The 15,522-nt window shown below is 39.1% G+C and overlaps 1 protein-coding gene across 1 annotated transcript in view; it reads left to right on the top strand.

The window, feature by feature from the left end:
• Positions 1 to 223: 223 nt before the first annotated feature.
• YES1 (YES proto-oncogene 1, Src family tyrosine kinase) overlaps positions 224 to 15,522 on the top strand; it is a 49,977-nt gene continuing 34,678 nt past the window's right edge. The window contains exon 1 of the mRNA XM_084888113.1: positions 224 to 545. The gene's annotated coding sequence lies outside the window, so the exon portion shown is untranslated. The remainder of the gene's footprint in view (positions 546 to 15,522) is intronic.

Genomic DNA, 15,522 nt, shown 5'->3' with positions numbered 1-15,522 from the left:
TCTTCTCTCCGCGTGCGCCCAGCCTCCCCTCCACGCCCCCCGCGGGAAGCCGCCTCGGACCCCGCCGCCATGTTGGGCCGGGATCCGGGACTCTCCGGCCCGCCGCCGCCCGCCCGCACGGGAGGCCCGCGGCGGGGCAGGTCCGCGGCCTCGCGGGGCTCCGCGCCGGCGCCGGAAGGCAGGGGCCGCGGGGGCCCGGTGGGGGCGGCGCGAGTTCCGGTCGCGGGAGGGCGGGCGGGCGGCCGCGCGCGGGTGGCTGCAGCCCCCGCCCCGCCCCCGCCGAGGCCCGGGGGGCGGCGCCGGGAGCGGAGATGGAGCGGGACGGCGAGGGGCGGGGGCCCGGGAATTCCCTCCTCCCGAAGTAACAAGTCTGGGGTCGGCCGTGCTGTCGTCGCTGCTGCCGTCGCCGCCGCCGCCGCCGGGCGCCGGGACGAGGAGGTGGAAGGAGGGAAGAGGGCCCCGCGGGCCTCGCCTCCGCCCGCCGCCCCCTCCCCACCGCCGGAGCCCCCGGAGCAGCGGCCCATGCGAGCACGACCGGAGGGCAGGTAAGCACCGGCCGAGGCCCCGCGGGCGGAGGCGCCGACCCCGGCCCGGCACGGCGTAGGCCCGGCGCTCGCCCGCCCGCCCGCGCCCGGAGGCGCCGCCGCTCCCGCTCCCGCCCCCGCCCCCGCCGGCTCCGGCTCCGGCTCCGGCTCCGGCTCCGGCTCCGAGTCGGGAAGTTGTGGGGAAACTTCTCCCCTCCCCCGGCCCGGCCTGTCCGGCGGGCGTGTCTCCTTCCCGGCGCTACCTGCTCGCCCCCCGCCCGCTCTCCGCCCCGGCCAGCCCGTCCCGTTCCCACCCGGGTCCGCCCGAAGGTGCCGGGCGCGCTCGGACCCCGCGTCCGTAGGGGCGGGTGGGCCGCCCGGCGAGGCGAGGCGAGGTGAGCCCCGTGGGGAGCGGCCCCGAGGCCGGGGGCCCAGGGCTGGCCCCGCCGGCGGCAGCTGTGCCGGGAGGGCCGAGCCGACGAGGGGGTGTGTGCGTGGGGCGCCAGCGGGGAGCCTCTCGCTCTCCCCTCGGTTTGATTGAAAACCACAACATGTTAAAGTTTCCCTTTGTTGTGTGCGGGGATGGGGTTGGGAACTATTGCCATTCAGCATCCACTTGGGCAGGCTCCTGCCTGTCCCCTCTGTCCACATGTTAACAGAAAATGCTGTTTTAACGTGTGTTTTCCTTCTTGGTAATTGCTTCCAGCTTTTTGCTTTATTTGGGGGGAGGAAGGGGGAGAGAGTAGGGCGGCGTTGTTTTAAGAAGCTCTTTAGAAAATCAAGCCCGATGTGCAGGGACTGCACATTTAATTTTGTGTTGTGGTTGAATGAGATACAGCGTCGTTTGGATCTGGTGGACTTATTTCCTGCGTAATGAATTGAAACAGGCTTGGGATAATGCACTGACAGTTTATAAATTTAAAGGAATGAAAATTCTCTGGTGGAGTCACAACTTTTATGTTCATGCGGTCTGTGATGTCTGTATGTCCCACCGGTGTGTGTGCACATACATGCTTTCACATGTGCACATATATGATTGTAGTGTATTCGTGTGTTGTAACTTTAAGGTCGCAGTACTAACGGTGTCTTGATCACTCTACGGGTATTTAAACCATCTAGCTAAATGTCTAAGGTTAAATTACACATTGAGGGAAGTATTACTAGGTGTGTACGCTTAGCTATGCATTTAAGGCCAGCATGGTGAGTTTAATATCTTAACTAGCTGCAGTACTAGGCACGCAGTGGACAGGAAGCATTTTGAATGGACAGGTAATGAGGGAGCGCCTTATGCTAGAAGCCAAGGATCTTGTATACATCGTATGTGATTTTCATATACTGTTTTGTAAGCAAGTTGTTTTTCACTAAGCCATACACTTGCTTTGTTTGAATGAGAGATCCCTGCCAGAGTTGACATTTAAGAAAAGGAAATTTAATCACATTTTAACTTTTGGACATTAGCTAAACCTCAATGGAGACTTTGAATGCTGGTTGACAATTCCTAGGGTCCTAAGTTTGAAACAAACAAACAAACCCATTTGCCTTTTATCTGAATCTGGATACGAGACTGTTCGTATCTGTGTTTTCGGGAAAATAAAGGTAAAAGGGCTCTTAAAGTATGTAGTCTGCCATAGCCACCCTAATGTCATATTAGCTTTAATTTTGCAGTATGTTCTTGCTGACTTCATAAACCACAAAATTGAATCCTTTCTGTTCAACCGAAAGTGAAATTACAGCTTAGACCTATCTTCCTGGGATAGGTGGAATTTGTCTTATGACTGAAGTATAATGTTAATACATGGTTTCAGTTTTGGGTTTTTTTTTTTAATTCCGGAAATTCTCAAGCTACAAAATCAATGACTGGGCATCCCCGGTTTGCTCCCTGGTTTCATCACCAAAAACAAAAGAACAAACAAAAGTCAGTGTCCGTGCAAATAAATTTCCTTTGTGGTATGTAGTGTTAGAAGAATAAATATTCTAAATGGCTAGCAATGACCCAGTATAAGAGAAATTTACCAGCCCCTGGTGTAAGACTTGTTCATACAAAGGTTAATGCTGTGTCTTTTTAGATGGTATTTTATTAATGTGAATAATTTTTTTAATAAAAAATGAGATTTAACTCTCAATCTCATGTTCAGTGTAGACATTAGTTTCTACTAGCATTATGCTAAAAAGAAGCTTAATTATACTAGTATAAACATTTAAAAGAACAATACTAAACTTTGCCTAGGAATACCAACTTGGGTGATAAATCTATATGTGTTTTTTAAAACCTGCGAGGAAGGGATTTCTCCAGAAGTAAAGGTATGGGAGAAAGGAGGAAGTTGTGATTGGAGACCCAGCTTAAGTGGTGGCAAAGTTCTTTTAACTGGTGGTGTTTGCAAGGGTGTTGGCTTTAGTATAAATCATTAAGCCATACATTTGTTTTGTGTGCTTTTCTGTATCTGTGTTGTAGTTTACATAAAACTGTTTTTCTTTTTTAAAGAAGCCTGTGTGTAAGATATTTAAATAAGTTACTTAACATTTGGTGACTGATTTTAGAATACTCTTAAATTGTCCTTTGCAAACAGGTTTAGACTTATTAAATAAAAATTATATCCAGCTAGAGCATGCAACTTCTTTGGCATATAAACAACATGTTAATATTTTGAGAGAAGACACCAAGTTTTTACTAACTTTAATCCCTCTTCAGCTTTTATATGTGACAATTAGTAGGTATCAAAATACTTTTATTAAATTAATAGATACTGTTGGATCAATAAGTATTAAATACACTTTATTTTACAAAAAATTTATATAACAACAGTTAAAACTCAGAATTAACTATGACATCAAAGTAAAGTCTTGACTGTTATTCATATTCAGTTTTCTGGCATAGTAATACTTCTAGATCAGTTTTGATATTCTTACCAGTTTTGATACTCGTAAGGATGTCATGAAATTTTGAGCATAAAATATGTATTTACTTAAGTTAAATGAAGATGTGTCATAATGCCTAAAGGAATATGTTTTGTTTCAAAAGAAAGCAAATTACAATATGGCATTGGAGTTTAAAAAATGCTGAGAATCGCCAAAACCGGTTTGGCTCAGTGGATAGAGCATCAGTCTGCGGACTGAAAGGTCCCAGGTTCGATTCCGGTCAAGGGCATGTACCTTGGTTGCCGGCACATCTCCAGTAGGAGGTGTGCAAGAGGCAGCTGATCAAAGTCTCTCTCTCATCGATGTTTCTAACTCTCTATTCCTCTCTCCCTCTCTGTAAGAAATCAATAAAATATATTTTTTTAAAAATGCTGAGAATTGTTGCATTAGGCTACTTTTCTTGTTTTATGTAGGGCTTGCTGTTTTAGTTGTTGATAGCTTTTAATTGTTGGCATTTTGTAATGTAGAGTGAAAGAAGGGATCATATCTGTGCCAGATTCTTATAGCACAGGAACTTTCAGTCATGTTATGAAGGTGATGTTTGTGGTACTGGCTTTGTTACATGAATATTTACAGGAAGTTTTAGTCAAGATCTTCCATTGTTAACCCTCATGGCTTAGGTCACCTTCAGTTCACATTTAAATAGGTCTATAGTACAAATACAAGTTCCTCTAGCAAGATATAACTGTTTTTCTTTAAGGAAATAATCTGTTCCGATTAAAGTATTTTGTTATCTTATTGGTGGTGTGTGCGGCAGTTCGTGTGTTTCTGTGGCGAGGTATGTATACCGCTTTTCTTCCTCTCAGCTGCTGCAGCGCCACAATTAGCCGAGGATTGCTCAGCTGCAGCTGCTGGGTGATTATGAACCATCCCGCTCCTGTCTAAACTCAGAGGCAGATTTAGCAAAAGGAGGTGTAGTAACAGCAGAGGGTGAGAGAGAAGAGCCAACGCTGCTGCCAGTGTAATTTTAACATGTCTGTATTCCAAGGAATCATTGGCTGCAGTAGCACTACTACTGTTTTGGAACTAGCCGGCTTGATGGCAACATATCCTGGTCTGGATTGGGTTAACCTGGTGTTACTTTTAAGATCATGAAGCTCACTCCAGGAAAGAGTAATTTCAGAATACAGGATGATGTTCCAGTGAGGTATTGTAGGACGGAGTTTAAGACTCTATGCCTGGGATAGCATTGCACTTCAGTTTCCCTTGTTTGAGTGTATATATGAGGCATATATCATATACTTACTCCATTCTGCTTTAAGCTGCTTTAAGCTCTCAGAAATGCTGCAACTGTTACTATTGTTTGAGGGTGGCAGGAGAATTTATTGGATTCCCTACTTTTTCCCAGGAAGTAGACGACTTTAAAGAGATCTAGAACTGCATATCCCCTGCAGTCTGAACTTTGCAAGGAGAAACCCTAGATTCTATTTCCTGTTATTCTTTTACTTATGGGATATGAGAAGATGGACATCAGTAACATCTAAATGTACAAGCCACAGGCTGGAATGTACCATACACAATGTTTGCTGCTTCTGAAATGTTAAGTTTATAAACATACCAAGAAAGAGCTGGAGTATCTTGTCCTCTCTTTTACTGTTGGAAAATCTACAAAGACAATTCCTTATATGAATCCTGGCTTTGAAACTTGGTAGTTCAGGGTTCTGGTTAATTTTGGATGGGGGATAGAGAGTATTGGGAGAAATAGCACTCAAACTTGTATAACCAAAAGGAAGGAAGAGGTATAGAAGACTGCAGTTGAACATTAACAGGTATACATTGTCATTATGGCACATATTAGGTCTGGCGCTAACTGCATCTTGACCAAGAGCACTACAGATGTTTTTTGCAGCCTCACTTGCTTTTCTTCCTAATTGGAACTCGTAAAGCATGCAGTGCCGAATATGCTCTTCATCTGCCATCTTCTTAGCCCTAGTTTTGCAACAAAAACCAAACCAAACACAAACTTTTTCAAGCAAAACTTGTTAATTGCACTTCACCGTTCTGTAGATACCACGTGTTTAAAGGTTATGTCAATACAAGTCAACGCCAAGCTAGATTTTAAACGAATGTTTAAAAACGACATTAATTATTACTAGACCCGATACTTAGCAAGACATTGGTGTATTGATCCCCTTCTTTGTGCTCCTACAAAACTCCGATGTAAAAGTGCATTTCTCCTTGCATTATTATTTTTTTCTTTCTATAACTGATATATTGTACCTAGTGCTCACTGTGGCAAAGAATTCTTTTATATGAGTCTTTAAGAAGAGTCCTTAGTAGAAAAAATACTTAATTTTTTAGTTGTATACAGAAATCTGGTTCTGCTATATGACTTCTTCCACACACAACACCTCTACTAAAATTTTCTAAAACTATCTTGGTGCTTTTTTATAAGCTAATGTTAAATTCTTTTGTGATGTCATATATATATATATATATATATATATATATTTATTTTTTACCTTCAAAGTTTTGTTCTAGAAAAAGATTTTCTAGAACTGTTTAAACACTTGCAAATGTAAATTTAAGGCTCATTTTAATAAGATTTATATATTAAATATATTTTTATTGATTTCAGAGAGGGAAGGAAAGGGAATCATTGACTTGTTGTTCCACTTATTTATGCATTCATTGATTGATTCTTGTAAGTGTGTGTCTGTGGTGGGGTATTATTCTGACCAAGGATTGGGACAATGCTCTAACCAACCAAGCCAGCTGGCCAGGAGTTGGTGACTTTTGCTGCATAAGTTAATACTTATAATTGTTCCATAGGAAATTTATAGATTTCTTAGTTTTATTCTGATGCAGTTCATATTTTATGGATAAGGATACTTTAAAAGTAATAGGCATTTGAAAAGGAGCAGAGAAGGCAACTGTAAGTGTAATAAGAAAAAGACTAAAAGGTAGCACTAGCTGGTTTGGCTCAGTATATAGAGCACCGGCCTGCAGATTTAAGGGTCCTGGGTTCAGTTCTGGTCGAGGGCACATGCTCAGATTGTGGGCTCGGTCCCCACTAGGGGGCGTGCAGGAGGCAGTCAATCAATGATTCTCTCTCATCATTGATGTTTCTCCACTTCTCTGAAATCAATAAAAAAATATTTTTTAAAAAGGTAGAAGGTAGAAAAACCATCTGTATTTTAATTCCACTTCTGACAGTGAAGAGCTGAGAGGCCTTTGTCCATTCAGTATATTCCATAGGCCTCAGTTTCACCACTTGAAACAGGAGGTAGTTAGGTCGGATGGTTTCTGTTATCTTTTCGGCCTTACGTAAATGTGTGGTTCTAGTACAGTTGAAGATTTTGTATTGATAAAAAAATTTAAGAAAATGTTTTAGAATCTAGAATTTGATATAACAGGTAGGTAAAGGTGGTGAAAACCTGACATGTAGAATTGGCATTGAACTTTCTCAGGCAAATATAGAATTACATAATTCATTAAGTTGGACATTTATTAAACATGTAGTGTGACAAACACTATGCTAGTTTTGATGTTATGAAAAGAATTACAGATAACTGTTGCCTTTTAGAATTCACAGTTGGGCAGAACTGGCTATGGTTATGGGACTGTTATAAATTTTGTAGATTGGAGATTTTTTAGTATGACAGTCCCTTGCAATACTTCTCTTTCATATTAGTTGGTGATTCCTCTGAATTCTTAATAAATCCCTTTATACTATATAGGTGTAGCCTCAAGTAAACTGATTTAATTCTCTAGGCAGAAAGAATTAATTTTTTTAGAAGAAAGGAAGGGAGACAGAGAGAAACATCAATTTGTTGGTCCCCCATTTATGCATTCATTGGTTGTTTTTTTCTATGTACCCTGACCAGAGAGTGAACCTGCAACCAGTTGGTGTATTGGGATGACACTCCAACCAACTGAACTACTTGGCCAGGGCAGAAAGACTTCATTTGATGTTCTTCTAGATATTAAAGTTCATTACAGGTATTTGTGGCTCACATAACACAAGCTCCACAACACCTATTTAGAAGTTTTAATATAAGAAGACACATTTGCAAGAAAGGCTTTTAAAAACCATTTCCAATTACTTTTGCAGTAATATTAGAAAAGTAAGGACTTAATTATTCATTAATGCAGATAGTTGTGATGTCACTTAACAGTAATCATGATTATTTGGATGACAGCTTTGCCACAATTTATCAGGAAAATAGCCACATTAACACATTTAATTTTTTTTAATTGACAAAAAGTAATTGTTCTAGATATTTTTCTTTAATGTGTAGTTAATATTTAAAACAAAATAGGCTGAAACGCCGAAACCGGTTTGGCTCAATGGATAGAGCGTCGGCTTGGGGACTGAAGGGTCCCGGGTTCGATTCTGGTCAAGGGCATGTACCTTGGTTGCGGGCATATCCCCAGTAAGGGGTGTGCAAGAGGCGGCTGATCGATGACTCTCTCTCATCGATGTTTCTAACTATTTTTCTCCCTTCTTCTCTGTATAAAATCAATAAAATATATTTTAAAAAATAATAAAAAATAAAACAAAATAGGCTGAAACTGGTTTGGCCTGCGGACTGAAAGGTCCCAGGTTCAATTCCAGTCAAGGGCATGTACCTTGGTTGCAGGCACATCCCCCAGTAGGGGGTGTGCAAGAGGCAGCTGATGGATGTTTCTCTCCCATTGATGTTTCTAACTCTCTATCCCTCTCTCTTCCTCTCTGTAAAAAATCAATAAAATATATTTTTAAAAAATAAAACAAGATAGGCATGGGGTATTTCAAAATAGTTAGCTTTTTTTAAGGTTTGCAAAATAACTTTCTAAAAACAAACAGATTGTGTTCCCAAAGTTTGTTAGGCATTTAGTTGAAAATCAAAAAATTTCCCCAGAAAAGTCTTTTCTGAAAGGTTAGCTTTTTAGGTTAGATTTCCAGGCAGCTTATTCGAGTTTACCTATAAAAACCTAATGGTTTGGCTCAGTGGTTGAGTGTTGTTGACCCATGAACCAGATCACAGTTCAATTCCTGGTGAGGGCACATGCTGGGGTTGTGAACTCAATCCCCAGCAGGGGGCATGCAGGAGGCAGCTGATCAATGGTTCTCTCCCATCATTGATATTTTTCTCTCTTTTTAAAAACATTAAAAAAAAAAAAAAACAACTAACAGGTATAACAGTTTCAGTGGTAAATGTGTTCTGATTTTCAGGTTTCGTGTTGGTTTTTTTTGTTTTTTGTTTGTTTGTTTGTTTGTTTTAACCTACTGAGCTCTTGAATAGATGAAATATTTGGCCTCCTAAATAGATGATATGATTATAAAGTGGATAAATCCATAGCCTTTCCAATCACCATACCTCCTCACCTTCCTAGCGCCTCACTCTAGAAACCACTCTGTTATGAATTCCACTTTGGGATACTAGGACTCTCCCAATGAGGCCTTACTGTTCAGCTGAAGTACAGAGCTTCCCTAGTTTATCCTACCTGCTTTCTACTCTAACCCTATAGGACCGTGTGAAGAATGGGAAAGCTTCAAAAGATGAGGAATGAGAAACAAAAATGAGGAGAGTAGAGAAGGGTTTGGGGAAAAGAGGGAAGGACTCTATGTGGAGTTTGTCATTTTCCCTGTTGTGTCCTTTCTATTTTTCACCCAAAACACTCCTTCTCTTAGGCATTGGTCAAGTTTGGAAAAAGCCTGTTCTGTGACTGGTGTTATGGTACACATTCATGTGCATTATCAAGTTAATTTAAATCTTTGAAATGCTTTTCCAAAATACACAGAAAAATTGTGGATGAGGTAGGTATTTAATTATACATGAGGAGACAGGATCAGAAAGTATATGTAATTTGCCAGTGTCATATGACTAAATGATTGGATAGAACTGAATTTGAATCTAAGGCTAATTGACAATAAGCCTGTTCCCTGGAAGACAGCTTCCTTGGGAATAAGGAGCAATGATAGAAAGGGGCATTCCTTATCTTTTTCCTTCTCCCTTAAACCGTACATTTGTATTGGAGCTGAGAATTTTCAACCACTTAAACTTTTCTTTTAGTGGAAGTAGCTTTCTGGTGCATATTTCCTAATAGGTGTCAAAGTCAGGTCTTATATGAAGTGAAAAGGATGGATTATTATACTACCTAAACTCTAGCAAATGCTTTCCTTTTGTAGGTTGAGTCTATAATGGAAAATTGATATACTAATTACAAAGCATTATTTATCTTTTTATAAAATAAGATGTTAATTCTAGATGGACAGAGACAGTGTTCAGATGTTTTACCAGTTTTTGTTGTTTTGTTTTTTTGGTTCACATTTAATTAAAAACAAAGGAGCATGCAAAAGATGGATTATTACACTAAACTGTAGCAAGTGCTATTCTTTTGGGCTTTGTAAGTTGTCTATACAATCTGTTTGTATATAGTCAGCTCCCCAAACCCCATGCTCAAATCTGAGTTTTCTGACTCAAACTTCTTTACAATATTGTTTTCATTTCTAATTACATCATTTATTCTTAGATGAGTCAGTAAAAATAAATGAAAAGTCTGCATTAGCTAATGGTCCTCCATCACATTTTGACCCATGCTGCGAGAAGAGAGCACCCTTGCTAATTTGCCCTGTCAGTAGGATGGAATTTCCTACACCTTGGTAGAGACTCACCAGCCTTCACTTCCTCTGGAGGGAACAGTAGGATTCTTCCATATGGTGTGTTCCTATAAATCTTATTGTTACATGAAATTTGTACTCTTTGGATAAAGAGCCTCATCTAAAGCTCCAAATGAAAATTTTGTTTGCTACTGTTGTCACTGTGCTACATTCCATTGACAGTTATTTCCTTCACCACCTTAGAAGCTTTTCTTCTTGGCTTCCTTTGATTTTTTTTATTTTGTTCTTTTAGTTGTACCTAAGAATGTACCCTTTGTCCACTCTAATAAGCTGGAGCATTGTTTTCTAGTGGGCATTCTAGCTTGATTTTGTAGCATTATTATCCCACATAGACTATCTACAATACAACTCCTGCACACATCACTCGAACAGTTCTGCCATTGACTGTTTATTGAGTCTGCAAAAGGTTGGCAAAGACCTTTAAAGCCAGATTCATATGTTAATTTGTTGATTAATATTTATCTTTTGGGTCAAATCCTACCCATTGATGGATAAAAGGATTCATAATTCAATTCTTGAATTCAACCTTTAAAAAATTATATCTACTCAAGTCAAGGCACTATGTTAATTAAGCTTTTTGGAAGATAAAAAGGAAACTCTGTCCTATCCTGCTTATCAATTAAGTATACTGCTTCCTTAGATAACCTGAAGAAATACTGTATTGGAGGTTTAAAGTTCAGTGGCAGATCAAGAGAAGAGAGAAATGCACATTTGGGAAAAGCTTGGTGGGGGTGGGATTTGAGTAGGATTTGAAGAATAAATAAAATGGGCATTCCAGAGTAGCTGATAATGTGAATCAAGAAAAGATAGAGAAGGCAAGATGTTTTCTGGTGTAGTTAATAGGTATGTATTGAGCATAGAAATAAGGGGTCAATCATATATACTTAAAAGTGATAACTCTCAAACTTCACTGTGGCTGCTCATCCCCTGGGATGTCCGTTAAAGTATATCCTCTTTAAGTCCCACCTCCAGAAATTCTAATTTAGTGTGCCTTGGACTGAAAGCCAGGTATTTCATCTTTAATAAATATCTCAGGCTACTGTAGAGATATATTTCCATAACTCGAAGGTTTAAAGGTGTTCAGTTTGACACAGTCATAAACCGTTGGATCTCTGAAGTCTCAACTGTCTCACCTTGGACAAATTAAACCTCTGTGTATCAGGTCTTGCTTCTGTATATGAGGAAAAAGTAATTGCTTTTCAGAGTATTTTGAGAATTTAATAAAATTATTCATTTTTAAAAAATATTTTTATTGATTTTAGAGAGGAAGAGAGAGGGAGAGAGAGATAGAAACATCAATGAGAGAGAATCATTAATCCTCTGCCTGTTGCATGCCCAATACTGGGGATTGAGCCCACAACCTGGGCATGTACCCTTAATCAGAATCGAACCTGGGACCCTTCAGTCCACAGGCTGATGCTCTATCCATGGAGCCAAACCAGCCAGGGTGAAATGAACCATTTTAAGTGCTAAACACAGTGGCTATCCCATTTAACTGTTCAGTGTTAGCTATTTTTGTAGTTATTGTCATTAAAAGAAATGTATTTTTACTAGATTATAATTCAGTTAGTTATTTTACCCTACATGTTTATTCAGACTAATTCTTGGTGTATTACCTTGTGTTTAATTACTTCTTTTTTGTTGTTAATTCTTACCTGGGGATATTTTTCCTTCGATTTTTTAAAAAATTCTTTATTATTGAAAGTTTTACATATATCTTCTTTTCTCCCCATTGACCTCTCCCCGCCCGCTCTTGCCCCCCAGCACATGCCCCAACCCCCAATTGTCTGTGTCCATTGGTCATGCTCATATGTGTAGATACAAGTCCTTTGATTGATCTCTTACCCCCCTCCCCCCCCCCCCTCACACACACACACCCTCCCCTGCCTTCCTTTTGACGTTTGATGGTTAGATGCTTCTATGTCTCTGGATCTATTTTTGTTCATCAGTGTATGTTATTCATTATATTCCACAAATGAGTGAGGTCATGTGATATCTTTTTCCCACTGGGAGGGATGGAAAGAGAGAGATAAACATGGGTGTGAGAGAGACACATTGATTGGTTGCCTCCCTACACATGCACCAACCAGGGCCAGGAGTCAAACCTGCTACTTAGGTGTGTGCCCTTGCCAGGAACTCTTGACCCTTTGGTGCAAGGAGTGATGCTCTAACCATTGAGCAAAGAGTTTTGGTTCTTTTCCTTATTCATTTGAAATGTAGTGAATGTACACATTAGGTATATGAAACATGAATGTCTTAACTACTTGTCCTCTATTTGCTCACATTGATTTTTGTTTTAGTAATTGATAACTAAATATGTTAGCAAATTCATAGTTTTCTATTTGGGACAAAACAATATATAATAATAATTCACTTGAATTAATTTTAATTCACTTAAAAATGCAAAAATGGTATAGAAATTGTTAGGGGTTTTATTAATTTATTAAAGGTATAATTAAAAATTGAACCAAATGCTATACTTTTGAAAACATTTAATGGATGATAAAGAACATTATAAACTGAAGAACCAAAAGATAGATATAGAGACAGTAAAGCAACAAGCAGACTGTCAAATTACAGCGGGGAGGTTGGGGAGATCTGGGGGAGATAAGAGATCAACCGAAGGACTTGTATACATGCATATAAGTACAACCAATGGACACAAAACTCTGGGGAGGGAGGGTATGTATGGAAGGGGGGGCATTGGTATATGTACAAAAATAATAATTTAATTAAAAAAATATATTAAAAAAATAAATAAATTAAAAAAAAATAGTAATAAAAAGTACATTTTAGCCAAAACCAGTTTGGCTCAGTGAATAGAGCGTCGGCCTGCGGACCAATAGGTCCCAGGTTCAATTCCAGTCAAGGGCATGTGTCTTGTTTGCGGGCACATCCCCAGTGGGGGGTATGCAAGAGGCAGCTGATCGATGTCTCTCTCTCATTGATGTTTCTAACTCTATCCCTCTCTGTAAAAAATCAATAAAATCTATTTTTTTAAAGTACATTTTAAACTTTTCTTTAAAAATTTATTATTAGAGTGAAAGGTGACAGTGAAAATCACAGTTTTCAAAAAGTAAACTTTGACTTCACTTATAAGAATCTTTTATATAAAAAATATTCACTTATAGTCAATTCTCTTTGTTTGCAATAGTTATGTTAGCAAATCACTGAATACTGAATTAGTGAATACTGAACCATTACTCCTAGAGAAAATATAATACAAGGGCAACCAGGCTGGCGGGGGTCACAGTTTAGGACGACCAAGCCGACAGGGGCAGTGGGGGTAACTAGGCCGGCAGGGGGGCAATTAGGGGTGACCAGGCTGGCACGGGGGGTGGGCAGTTAGAAGCCAGTGGTCCCAGATTGTGAGAGGGATATCTGCTGGGATCAGGCCTAAACTGGCAGTCAGACATCCCCCGAGGGGTCCCAGATTGGAGAGGGTGCAGGCTCTGGGCTGAGGGGGCACACCTCCTCCTCATCCCCCCCACCCCCCCCCGCACGAATTTCATGCACCGGCCTCTAGTTAAATAATAAACATTTAACTACCTCCTGTATACCAAACCCAAAGCCTTTTAAAATTATTAATGACAGGACAGAATTTTCTTAATTGAAGTTAAAAATTAAAATAAAGATATCTTTTAACATATTTGGCAATTACATTTTGAAGCAAACATTTTAAGATTTTGTATTAAACTCTAACAAAACCACAATAAACTATTTACTTCATATAGTAATATAGCATCTTACTTGAGAAAGGATATTAGATAGCAAAATATAAGCTTAAAAGGACTACAGTGTTTTAAAAAAAATGTTCATAACTTTTGTACATCTAATATTGTTTCAAAATTAAATTTTTTTTTGTAACTGGAAAAAAGATAGTGGTTTTAAACATACATAATATATATAAGTTATAATTAAGTTATTGGATACCAATCAAAACATTAAAAAAATGTCATTACTATTATTAGAAATATTAGCTTAAGTATGAGAGATGAGGATACAGCTTCTGCTAATTCCTGAGAAAAGGCTAGTGGTTTGACAGTATACAATACCTGTACCAAAAGGTATCGGAAATCAGAAAGGTTCCTAGTCTCTGAAAGCTGTAATAGATTAAACTGATTTATTTCTTGCCTTGCTTCCCTAAACTCATCTCCAGCCATGCTCCCCATCATGTGACTTATTTTGGTTTTTGAAACACACCTGATTGTTCCTTGCTTGTTGCTATTGCCAAAAGCTCCTCTCCCCAGATATTCTGCATTTAATTTCATGTTTAGAGTTGTGTATTTGATTTATATAACAATTAAACTGTTAAGTTTATATCTATTGACTAAAACATACGTTGAAACTCAAGATAATGAGTAAAAGTATGATGGAAATAAAGTAAACACCACAGGAATTTGGGAAAAATCAAAGAGTGCTGGGTCAGTTTTATAAATTGATATTTTAAAAAATGTGTCTAATTTCTTCTGCTCTTTAGTCTTAAAGAAATTTTATAAAAACAGAAGGGGATATATTCATTATTATAGAAATAGTTGCATGGTATGTTTTTAAGGTTTAAAACTCTACCTAAAGAAGACCCATACAATGTCAGAGGAGCATGCAATTGACATAAAGACTTGAAAGTAATACAGTAAATTGTTTACTGTAATTTGCGGGTCAAGTCTTGATAAAGGAAAGTAGGTAGAGTATGAAAATCTGAGAGGATAAGAATTTTAAGATAGGTATAAAATCAATTATTTTTGTCAAGAGTTAATGGTAGAGGAAATTATGCTTAATAAATATTTTATAAGTGCCTGTCTACAAACACACTGTTTTTAATAATTGTCTATAGTGGCCAAAGGTAATCAACTTTTACATGGGATCTTTATAATTGATCTTTTCTAGCTTGAATTTCATAATTTCTTTAAAATCTTGGGCTTTCTGTAATTTGTAAGTGATTTTTTTAACTATAAATTTTTAAGCTTTCTGTAGAATTTTTCACATATTTATAGTAGGTCCTTTATATGGCTAATCGTATACCAGATTTCATTAAAGAAACTCTGAGGAACCACCAGGAATTTAGAATGAATTGGCTTACTTTTTCTTTGGGGTCAATTGTTTGTATATCTAAAAATGAAAAGAGAAGGAAAAAGATGATAGAAAATTACTAAATTACTATCAGTGAGTTCTGCAAACTCAGTTTTCCATTGCTCACATTTTCTGTTCTTTCTATCCTTGGAAAATTAAGTTCTTTGTTTGCTTTTACAAGACAAAGTGCACGCCCTTTAGTAGTCTGCTGTTTCCTCCTCTCTGCTCTGTTTTCTATTTCATAGTTCTGCCTGTCCTTTGTGCTTTATGCTAAAAGGAGGGGATTTAAAAATGAAAGAGAAAAACCATTGGCTGTGTTTATGGCCTATAGAGTACAGTGACCTATGGAGAGTGATCATTTTGTATCTTATGAAATTAAGCCTATAAATTTATTTCTCTAGAATT

Source organism: Pipistrellus hanaki, assembly GCF_964339955.1.
Source record: "Pipistrellus hanaki genome assembly, chromosome: 6".
Classification (NCBI taxonomy): Eukaryota; Metazoa; Chordata; class Mammalia; order Chiroptera; family Vespertilionidae; genus Pipistrellus; species Pipistrellus hanaki.
This window is presented reverse-complemented; position numbering and strand designations above follow the sequence as displayed.